The following is a 12,047-nucleotide window of genomic DNA, read 5'->3' as shown; positions in this document are numbered from 1 at the left end:
ATCCAGAGATAGCCATCCTCCTCTACTTAGACACCATAAGGTTTAACTTATTCCAGAAAGATGTGCAACATTTTAAAAACTTTATGAGATGAGAGAGGTAAAAATGGAGAAGAGCTAAAACTTAGAAAATTACACCATTTGTAATTGTAAGTTTCAGACTGTAATTCTTGAATGTTTATAGATAGTTGAGGCACAATAGCGTCTTCCAACAGTGCAGTCTGTCTGCAATACTGGGAAGATCTGAGCAGCAGTTGAAGGTCTTTCTGTGATCAATCGAAGCTCTCTTAAAACCGATTTATATAGAAAGTGTCAAATAAAATTTCGAATGTAACCCTCTCCTGACCAGAATCAGTGGAGGTGTTATCAGATTCCAGAACAACAATCAGTCACGTGTCTCTCCTAGATTTAGTTTCAACCTAGCAACAAACGTATTCTCTGTATTTAATCAGAAAGTAGAGGCAGTCATAGCTGATAGCTTGAAGTGCATACATCTAGTAAACAGACTGTATTAGATGAAAAAAAGTACATTTTTCTGTATTTGCTAATCTAAAATTCTTTGCACAAGATTACTGACCCTGCCAATATGTGTCACTTCTAGGATGGTTCTGATGTTTTTTTATCTTTATAGGTAATTGATTTTTATGGTAATTTACTTGATGAATAATTCTTTTTCAAATAGAAATATTATGAACCTACTTCCCAGAAATTAAAAAAAAACTATATCAGTTATTAAAGAAACATGTAATGTAGGTATATTTTCTTACCTCATGGTTTGTTAGTAAATTAAAATATTAGTTACTGTTATCAGACAACTAACTACTTCTTATGAACATTGTGAACAAAGGTGGTTTATCATTATTATGTGATGGTGATTGGGAGGATACTTAAATTACTTTTTCAATTTTAATAATGTAGGTACATTGACTCCTAGAAAAATCACCTGAAAAGGCAGAATGATGTGGACATATGATAGGTCGAGAGGTTTCGAATTCACTTACTAAGAATACATAAATATGTGTGTATGTGTTCAAAGAGAGCTGGGCCACTGATTCATTGGTTTGAACCGAGAGTTGCACTTGCTTTAATTATACCAACTATACCCCTAGAGAATGTTCTTATTTGGCTATTGCCATGTAAAAAAAAGGTACTTGCTGTCCTAAAGCCTTGATCCTCACAGGGCTCACAGGGACAGTAGTCCAGATCTTGGGGCACCTGGGTGGCTCAGTCAGTTGAGCGTCTGACTCTTGGTTTCGGCTCCGGTCATGATCTCATGGGTGGTGGGATCAAACCCAGAGTCAGGCTCTTTGCTCAGCAGGAAGTCTGCTTGGAGGTTTTTTGCCTCTGCCCCTCCCCCTGCGCATGCACTCTTTCCCTCTCTCTCTCTCTCTGTCTCTCTCTCTCTAGAGTGAATAAATAAATCATTAAAAAAAAAGTCCAGATCTTATACATATCTTAGCTTTCTCAAGTGCACTGTGAAACTGTAACTTTCTGATATTTCCCAATTGCTTTTGTAAATGCCATCCAGTTCATATCCGTGGTCTTTCACACCAATAATTGGTAAATGGTTAGTAAAAGTGCACAGCTGGAGAGTCCTGAACTTTTCATCAGTTACAGAATTCTATTGGTCTGATTACTGAGTGTATGTAGGGAGAAGTAAGTGAAATGAGGTCTGATGATTGAGTGTAGGGAGAAGTAAGTAAAGTGGGTGAGTCTGGGCAATGGAGAAGGTGACTGGAGAACTATGGGAGCTGAATAACCAGGAGGTTAAAGGAAGATATTGAAGTCAGTAGTATTTTAATTATTTGTGTACATATGTTCAACCAACAACTATATCTATATCAATATTATTCAGAGGCTAAAAAGTGCTGCTTTAGCTACTCAGAGATTCTGGTATATATGACATCATATAGAGTTTACTCAGATTGTTTTTTTCAAGTCATTAGATACAGTACATCACAGAGTAAAGTTACACCAACTACCATTCACTTATTACTGAATAACAATGCACTTGGGCATTGTGTCCCTTGTAGTTGTGGTTTCCACATCTTTGAATGAGAGTAAAATGATTCCAGTTGTGGTGAAAGGAGAGATTCAACCAGATGTCAGGCAAGGCCTGACTACTTAGAAGTTTTACGTAAAGAAAGTCTAGAACTGTGGTTGTCAAACTTCACCAGGCATATCAAACATTGGTAAAAATGTGGACTTACTGGGGTCCTAGCCCCCCAAAAACCACTGCAGTAGTTCTGTTGGGACACAACTCTTGCATTTTAACAAGCAGCTCAGGTGATCTAAGGCAGGTGTTCCACTGATCATATTTGGAGTTATTCTAGTTCCTAGTTGGACTTAAACCCAAAATATTTGTGTGAGGTATTTGGAAAGTATGAAGAGAGAGAGGGAGAGAAGAAGGAGAGAGAGTGAGAGACAGAGAGCCCAAAGAGAGAAATAAAAGAAAAACCTTGGGAACACCCTCAGTGGAACTGAAAGGCAAAAGTTCTCATTCTATTCTCAAAAAGCACAAGATGCTGTCTTCTACACTTAAATGTCATTTTTCACATTTTTAAAAAAGATTTTATTTATTTATTTGACAGAGAGAGCACAAGTAGGCAGAGTGGCAGGCAGAGAGAGAGGGAGAAGCAGGCTCCCCACACAGCAGGGAGCCTGATGTGGGACTTGATCCCAGGACCCTGGGATCATGGCCTGACCCGAAGGCAGACGCTTAACTGAGCCACCCAGGCGCCCCACATTTCGTATTTTTAACATATTTTTACTGACTGATACTTCAGACTTTTAAGGAACATAGCAATAGATCAGAAAAGTTAATTCCAGCTGCCTAGGGTATCACTTGGCCACACCATTATTGTTTTTTTAAGTGCAGATAAATGGTGAATAGCATTAAATATGAACTTTCTAGTTTAAACGGCAGCGTCGTGCACTGCTATTGAAATTGCAACCAGATTTGGGAAGAAATAAAAGTAATTCCTTTCAATTAGTAATTGCTTGTATTTGATGAAAATGAGCTATTTTCTTAACATAGAAATGAATATATGCCTTTAAAACTAGTTCTACATATAAAAATGCTACTAAAGAAAATCCATAAATTTAATAAAAATGATAAGCAATCCTTAACTTTGTGATATAATCATATTTAGGATTTCATATGTATGCTAACTAATGGCCTATGGAAAATGTTTGGTTTTATTCCCTGGACACTAGAAACCTATAATCTTTTATTATAAGGAAAAATGAAGGTTGGCTTTAAATCCATACCTAGAACTGCACTTAAGAGGACACCTTATTTTCTATTTTAAATTAAATATATGCACTATATATTATATTATATACAATTTATATTATAACCCATAACATATATATTGCAAACAAGGCTCTAATTCATTGTCTTTTTGACTGGTGTTTTTGTTGCTGTTTGCATCAGATGCTCAACAGAGAACAAATTACAATTTCAGTCTGTATCGAGAATTCCAGCAGCCAGAGACATCTGATTCAGATGAATTGAGCACACATTTGAAAGAAAGTCTTTTATTCTAGACACGGCTGACTTCATTGCTAGCTGTGATGTTCAGCATTAGATCCAGGGGCTGGAAGAGAGGAAGTGCTGACCAGTACAAATACATTGCAGTGTGTGAAGCATGCTAGATTATCAGAAAGTCTGTTCAGAGCAATTCCTCCTAGGTGTTAGTAGGGATCCTTATTTTTGTATCACGTAACTATAGAAATTATTATACAGGCTACCATGTATCTCTTCAGACCCATTACTAAGTTGCATATTTATACTTTGCCACTAATTTTATCTTATTTTAAATTTGAGATTTTAAAGACATTATATAAAAATCACACCTCGTTGATGACTATTTGTTGAAGGAATGATATTTGCTTAGTTTGAGGCATTTTGAGAAATTAACAGGAGTTAAAAAAAAAAAAAGCCCAAAGATTTAGAAGTTGGTTTTAGATTAAAAAAAAAAATAGTACTTGATTTAGTTCAGAGTTTCTGATAGTTCTAGCAAAATGGTAACTGGCTTGGTTTTGCTTTCTGACTGTTTTAAAAAAGGAGCCCCCAGGATAAGAGATTTACCTGGTTCTGAATTTAAGAACGTATCAAGCTGGAATAAAATTTGAAAATATATCATTTTTCGAAAGGGACAGAAGCAATCTTCATGCTTCTGATATTACCCACAGTGAAAAAGGGAAGTGTGAAAATATATGTTTACTCAGTGAGGATTTTACACTGAGGAGCCACCAGAGGCAGGAAGATCTTTTTGATCTTTGTTTCCCCAGGATTTAGCAAAATACCTGGCACATAAGAGGATCTCAGTAAATGTTGCTTAAATTGGCATAGCTCAATCTCAATTAAAAAGCAAGTTGGGAGATCACTGTTTTTAGTTCTCCAAAAGATAGTATAGCCTTACTAGCAGCTAAATATATATGGGATACCCGAAACCCAGAAATGATATCATAGGGCCATGTCGGGACCACTGTCCTGGTAACATATCCAGATAAGCTTCTGACTGGGTAAAGCCTGCGTGTTACTGCTTTTGTAACTTTTCATCTGGTAGAAGAATGGTCTAGAGGCCATAGGTGCATGCCTGCCTTTCTGCTTCAGGTAATATGTGAAATGTCCAATCATTGTCTTGATTCAGCCAGGAACTTTTAGGACACTGTTTAGGATATAAAAATTTTAAAACTTTGGTGACATTCGAATAAAATACGAAATATTTATTATTTGTAGGACCTTTCATTTTCAGACACTTGTGGCAGTGAACTAGAATTCATGAGAAACAAGTTAACCACCCACGCGACCTGTGGTCTGTAATTGAAATACATGAAGACTGTTCGGATGATGCGGCCCCCCCCCCCTCCGGGGGTGAAGGGGGACCAACAGCCGCAAGGGTGGCTGGGTAATGAGACAGGAGAGGGCGATTGCGTGCACAAGGGCATCGGCCGTTGCCTCCCTCTCATGGACTGAGAGGGTGGGGTAGCCAGGCAGTCCCCTCATCCACACTAAACAGGCAGGAAGACAATTTGATTTGACTGACTGACTGACTAGCTATTTAAATAAAATGCTCTAAATTGAGCATGCGGGCGATGGAAGGGCCCCTAATGTGTCTCCAGTGTGGGCCTGTGCTGGTGATTTGAGCAAATGTGATTTAGATGGCAGTGTAGTTGAACGAAAAGGAAGGAAAAGAGCTGGAGTTACAAATGGCTTCTGAGCTACCTTTGCCATCTTCCCTTTATCTCTGCGGGCAGACAGGGCCTCTGGGAAAATGCTGAAATGACCCCTGGATTTGGCTAATACTGTCTTAACAAAGTTGTTATTGTTGGGTTTTTTTGGTTTTGTTTGTTTTTTAGGGAATTTATTTTTCTGCTACTTTTACTGTAGAAAACTCTTTCACCTTGGGTGTGTGTGTGTGTGTGTGTGCGCGCGCGCGCGTGTGCACACACCCTCTTGAAGCTCCTTAGTTCCCTGAGGCTAAACAGAGGCCCCACTAGAAGGAGTCTTCAGTGTTCTGTTCAGCGTGAGCCCAAGTGGCTTCAGGGCTATCAGAATGACTGCTTTTCTTTCCCACAGAGGCCCTGAAGCTTGCTTCAAGGGTTTTAGTGTTCTGTTTCTATTTGGCTTCTCTAAATGTTAAGTTTTGAAGTGAGTTTTAAAGCTTATAATCTCACTAAGTATCTGTAGTTTATATCTCTGCACAAAGGGCTTTCATTTGAATAATGTCTGGAACGTCCCTTCATCTTGCCTCAGCTTTGTCTTTTGTTCTTTATTACACAGAGAGACAGAGAGGATCTAGGAAAAGTAGGTGAAAAGAGAAGTGAGCCAGTTCTCAGAGTCTGATGGCATGATGTCACCCATATCATACTACTACGAAATTGTCCCCAAACCCCATGTCAACAATGCCTCGCACATGAAGGAACTCAATAACACCTTGGTAAATGTAGGAATGCATGTGTTATGAATCTTAAAATATTGTACTCTTAATCTAAAGAATACTTAAAAATTTTTTCTGTCAATATAATGAAAATTAACTTCTAACTATTCAAAGTTTTGCCTACAAACTATTTAAAAGATGGAGCTATTTGTAATTCTAGATTTTTTTTTTTTTGGCTTTGTATTTATACAAGAAAAAGAAACAAGAATAAGAAATAATTTAAAATTCTTATTTTGTTTCATTGTGGAATCTTTTTCTTAGTAAAAGATACTCATAAATTTTGCAAATGTTTCTGAAGTTGTCTTTCATTCGTTATAATGTCCTGGTCATCTATAAAAGTTTGATCTTTTAAGATTATCATCACCTGAGTAGAAGCCAGAGTATCCCATGATGCTCAGTGCAGGGGTACCCTGCCTGGGCAAAATGAAAAGATGCTCAACAGCACTAATCATTAGGGAAATACAAATCAAAATCACAATGAGATATCACCTCACACCTGCCAGAACAACTAAAATATAAAAGACAAGAAAACAAGTGTTGGTAAGAACGTGGAGTAAAAGGAGCTCCAAGCACTTAGTGGGAGTATAAATTGGTGCAACCACTGTGGAAAACAGTATGGAGGTTTCTCAAAAGTTAAAAATAGAAATACCGTATGACCCAGTAATTCCATTACTGAGTAGCTACCCAAAGAAAACCAAAACAGTTATTCAAAAAGATCCATGCACTGCTATGTTTATTGCAGCACGATGTACAATAGCTAAGACATGGAAGCAAGCCAAGTGTCCTTAGATAGATGACTGGATAAAGAAAGATATGACGTACACCCACACAGACACACACAGACACACAGAATATTACACAGACATAAAAAAAGATGAGATCTTGCCATTTGTAGCAACATGGATAGACCTATTTCAGTTAAATAAGTCAGACTGGGAAAGAAAAATACCATATTATTTCACTCAATTGTGGAATATAAAAAAACAAAACAAATGAATAAACAAGCAAACAAAAAGCAGTATCTATAAATATAGAGATATAACAGACCTATAAATACGGAGAACAAACTGATGGCTGCCAGAAGGAAGGGGGTGGGAGGATGGGCAAAATGAGTGAAGGGTAGTGGGAGGTGCAGGTTTCCCATTGTGGAGTGAATAAGTCATGGGAATGAAAGACACAGCATAGGGAATATCGTCGATGATATTGTAATAGTGTTGTACGGTGACAGATGGCAGCTACACTTGTGGTGAGCATAGTATAATGTTCAGAGAAGTTGATCACTACATTGTACACCTGAAACTAATGTAACATTGTGTGTCAACTATACTTAAATAAAAATAAAGTAGAAATAAGTAAAAATACTATCACCTGGATTCAGACATGATATTTTCTTCCTTCCGGTACACATCCTGCCTCTTGGATTGCAGACTTTGGAATCATAAATTTTGTTAAGTGGGGTGGTTCTTTTTGCTTGAGGATTTGCTTAATTTTCTTATTTTTCTTTATGTTTCCTGTCTTTGCTCTAGATTTTTGTTTCGTGGTTACCATAATGAGATTAACATAAAATGTCTCATAGATAAAATAGTCCTTTTTCTGCCAATAGCAACTTATCTTCCTTTGCCTATACAGGTTCCATTGTTTTCCTCCTCCCCTTTTATATTTTTGTTGTTACAAATTATCTCTCTTTATGCTATGAGTTTGTTACCAAATAGCATTAGCTATAGTTATTTTAACACTTTTTTTTTCTTTAACCTTTCAGCTATAAAGTTTAACACCCTATTCTAAAATAGAGTTACAGTTTTCTGATTCTATCTATTTAATGCCTTCCTCAAAAGTTTTGGTAGTTTTTGGTTGTTTTGTTTTTCAGGTCAAAAAGCTCCTTTCAATACTTCTTGTAAGGCATGTCTCATGGTGGTAAACTCCCTTAGTTTTCGTTTGTCTGGTAAAGCCTTTATTTCACCTTATCTGAAGGATAACTTTGCTGGACAAAGTATTTTTTACTGGCAAGTTTTATCTCTCAATGCTTTGAATACATCATTCCACTCACCTGACCTATAGAGTTTCTACTGAGAACTCTGCTGATAGTCTAATGGGAGTTCCTTTGTAGATTACTGCTCCCCCCTAACCCCCAATACCTTTAAGATTCTTTATTGTTGACTTTTGAAAGCTTGATTGTAATGTGTCTTGGACAGGGTCTTTTCGCTTTGCAACAGCAACATGATCTATTAGCTTCAGAGACTTGTATGTTTATTTAGTTCTTTCCCCAGGTTTGAGAAGTTCCCAGCTATTATTTCTTTAAATAACCCTTCTTTCCCCCCTCCTTCTTTCCTCCTCCTTCTTGTGCCCTTTATTCTTATGTTGGCTTTCCTAATGGAGTCTGATAGCTCTCTTAGGGTTTCTGCACTTTAAAAAAATCTTAATTCTCTCTCATCTTCCACCTGAATCATTTCCAGATTCCTATCTAACATACCATGTATTCTTTCTTCCATCTGATCTGCTTTATTTCTAGTGCTTTCTAATTTATTCTTCATTTCGTTTATTGAGTTCTTTGGTTTCAGAATGTTTGGTTCTTTTTTAGAATTTCAATATCTTTGGTAAAGTACTCCTCTTCATTAATTTCATTCCTCAGTTTATTGAACTGTCTTTCTGAGTTTTCTTGTAGCTCATCAAATTTCCTCAAAACAGCGTTTTTGATTTTTCTCACTTAGATTCCAATCGTCCATGACTTTGAGTTTAGTTGCTGGAGAATTGTCATTTTCTTTTTGTGATTCTGTATCACCATGATTTTTCATGATGTTTGATGAGATTTTTCACGCATTTGAAGTAGCAAACACCTTTCTTGTTTAGGTAAAAGTTTTGCCTACTTTGATTTTAACAGTTCAACAGGTTGGCAATTAGAGGCCTTTCTTGTGTTTTCCAGCAGGTGGCACTATAGCACAAGTTTTTGGTTTATCTTTTCAGCGTTGCCTTGTGGCTATGTCTGGGAGCCTGCACTTCCACCCTCCACCCCATCTGCCAGAGGGGTCAGTACTGTTCTTATGGCTTGTACCACCAGGGTTGGGGTGGGAGGCACTGCCAGGGTCACGGGGTCTCTGGCATCTTTGTGCGAAAAGGTAGGGTGTCACAGGGACTGCCACCACTGCCAGGGTCATCAAGTGTCACGGTCCCAGCCCCTGTTGCTGAGGTTGACAGGGTTGCAGGATGTGTCTACTGTTCCTGGACTTTGCCGGTTGCACCACCTCCATTAGGTCCAATCCACCCACTTTCAGATGTATAGATGTAAGGGTCCTGGGCTTCTGTGCAGAGGATCCTTTGCAGGGCTATGGATGTCCTATGGGCTGTAACTTAAAGGAGAGAGGCAAAGGGGAATGAATGACTCATGTTGTCGTGATGCTGATGACACTCTTAAAAAGGTAAGGATTTGAGACTACCTAATAGGATGTGCTTTTTGAGTAATGAATTTGCAGATCTATCCCATCTCTCTTAGTCATTCCCCTTTGTGACTAGTGGTATGATTTGAAAAGTGATGGAAAGGAGGGAGGGATCTCATTACAGATGGAAAAGATTCTGAAGAAAGTTACTCTTTTAAATTAGTGGCAATATAACTACTCCTGTCCAATAACTTTAGCAGGTCATTAGGCTTTTGATTTTCAAAGACACAGTAGTATTGAGGGTATACACCATGCCCCCTTGGTTACTCCTAGAGCAAAGCAAGAAATTTTTGCACACACTTCCTCACGCCCTCTAAGAGTTTGACATCCAGGACATGACCATTGCAAAGAATAACACAGAAGGTATTTGGCAACTACTGGAATGTGTGCTTTGGTGGGGCAGTACTCTGGTCCGAATGTTTGTGTTCCCTCAACCCCCCCTAAAGTCACACATTGGAAGCCTAATCCCCAAAGGTGATGGTATTAATAGATGGGGACTTTGGGAGGTGATTAGATCATGAGGGTGGAGTTCTCATGAATGGGATTAGTGCTCTTATAAAAGAGATCCCTCAGGGCTCCCTAGCCCCTTTCATCTTATAAGAACGCAGCAAGAAGTCTGTAACCTGGAAGAGGGCTCACTCTCAACCATGCAGCAGTCCTGAGCTTGAACTTCCAGTCCCCGGAACTATGACAGATAAATTCCCCATTTTATAAGCCACCCAGTCTGCACTATTTTGTTATAGCAGGCCAAAGGGACTAACAGGCAGTAGAGAAATTCATGAGCCCATGGCAACTGTTAGTTGTATATGCAACAGTGACTTTCAGCTCCCTCTTAAACTTCCATTCAAACTGCACTTGGGAGGCAGAATCTGTGTCTGGAGCCTCAGTTCCTAGGATCTATATTCAAGTCCTGACTCTGAACTGTGCACTGAATTTCTCTCACCCTTGGTCTTTTCATTTATAAAATGCACATAATAAAAATACTTGCTTTGCGTTCTAAAAAGATTTGTTTGAAGCATCAGATGTAATAATACATGCAAAAGCCAGTTATCCTAAGTTGTGAAATGCAATGCGAATACAAGGCAATAATATGATAATAAAAATAAACATACCAAACGTTGTACTAGCAAATGAAAATTAATGTAGCAAGATTTTTTATTCGAAACAATTTTAAACAAAAAAATGCACCACTATTTTTTAAATGAGAGTGCATTTTACTTTTAGATCTTTAATCCAAATATATTCCTAGTAATAGCCTATATTTTTATAGTTATGCTTTCAGTAGGTTTTATAATATTGAACAGGATAGAGTCCCTAAATGTATGACTCTGTAAAATTCTAATGAGAGTTCAGGATTTCAATTCACTTTCTAATCTAATGACAGACTTTGTTGTCGTACGATTAGCAAGTAGAACCTCCGATATGTTTGTAAATGAATTCTAAGTACCCAGTAAGAACTCAGGCAACAGTTACAAAGAGTTTGGTGCAGGTCAGGCTAGGTAGGTGAGAATTTTTAAAGCTTACAACATACCTTAAAAGCCTCTCCAAAAACTCTGAGAAAATTTTAAAACTGAAGATACTGATTGATGAATATGATAGCGTTCTAAGTATAGTAACAGTGATAAAGAGCTGAAAAATCAAATTGATTCCCCTGGAAGGCAGGAACATATTAAGAAATGTCAAGTTGGTAGGGGTTCTTAGAGGAAACAAGATGTATAATTTTTGAACAGTAGGCTATGATGGCTGTGGAAGTGGGTAATTTTGACAGCACATTGCATCAGAACAGGTTAAATCACTTCTACAAAATTCCCTTTCCTCCTCATCCCTCAACCTTCGAATATTTATATCTCATAGTTTAAAATATTTGGGGAGTTTCATTTTATTTTTAAAAATTTGCAAGCACTGATTAATTCTAATTAGTTAAAACAATGTTTGGGAGTTTGCATGCATCAAATAATTAACGAGGAGACTTAAATTCAAGAATAACTAGAGATTTTTAGAGGGATATTGTTGGTTTACATTGTTGTGAAAGAAATATAGAGCACTGCTAAAAATAGTGTGATTTAAAAGCTATGATACAATTCCTGGGCACCTGGGTGTCTCAGTCGTTAAGCATCTGACCTTTGATTTTGGCTTGGGTCATGATCTCAGGGTTGTGAGATCAAGCCCTGAGTCGGGATCCACACCTAGTGTGGAGTCTGCTTGAGATTCTCTCTCTCCCTCTGCCTCGGCCCCTCCCTACTTTCTCTCTTTCTCAAAATAAAGAAAAAGTAAATAAATAAAAGCTATTATACAATTCCAGAGCTGGGACAGGAAAATATAAGATAAGCCTGGGGCATCTTGTGATGCCAGAAAATAAGAAAATACTAAAAAAAAAGGGGGGGGTATCCAAAAGGCCTAGTAGCTAACCTAAAAGAGTGCCCAATGGCCACAGTTGGAACGACTTAAGCAACAAAATAAATAGCATAACTAAATACATAAAATAAATGAACAAATAAATTTTTAGATTATACCCCCAACGTAAAATAAATACCTATGAATCCATACTGACACAAATACATAAGTGGACCAAAATATAAATGGGGTTCAAGTGATAGCTCTTCCTACAGAAGAATTCCAGTGAATAAATGTAGAAAGTATGAGAGAAATAGAACATCCCCATCAGAACACG

At 37.7% G+C, this 12,047-nt stretch overlaps 1 protein-coding gene across 6 annotated transcripts in view; it reads left to right on the top strand.

The window, feature by feature from the left end:
- The window catches only part of NLGN1 (neuroligin 1), a 637,479-nt gene that overhangs the window by 259,247 nt on the left and 366,185 nt on the right, over window positions 1-12,047 (top strand). The window lies entirely within an intron of this gene.

The sequence above is a fragment of the Ursus maritimus genome, unplaced genomic scaffold (genome assembly GCF_017311325.1).
Source record: "Ursus maritimus isolate PB19 unplaced genomic scaffold, ASM1731132v1 scaffold_4, whole genome shotgun sequence".
NCBI lineage: Eukaryota > Metazoa > Chordata > Mammalia > Carnivora > Ursidae > Ursus > Ursus maritimus.
Note: the sequence above shows the minus strand (reverse complement) of the source record. Positions and strands in the feature narration are given on the sequence as shown.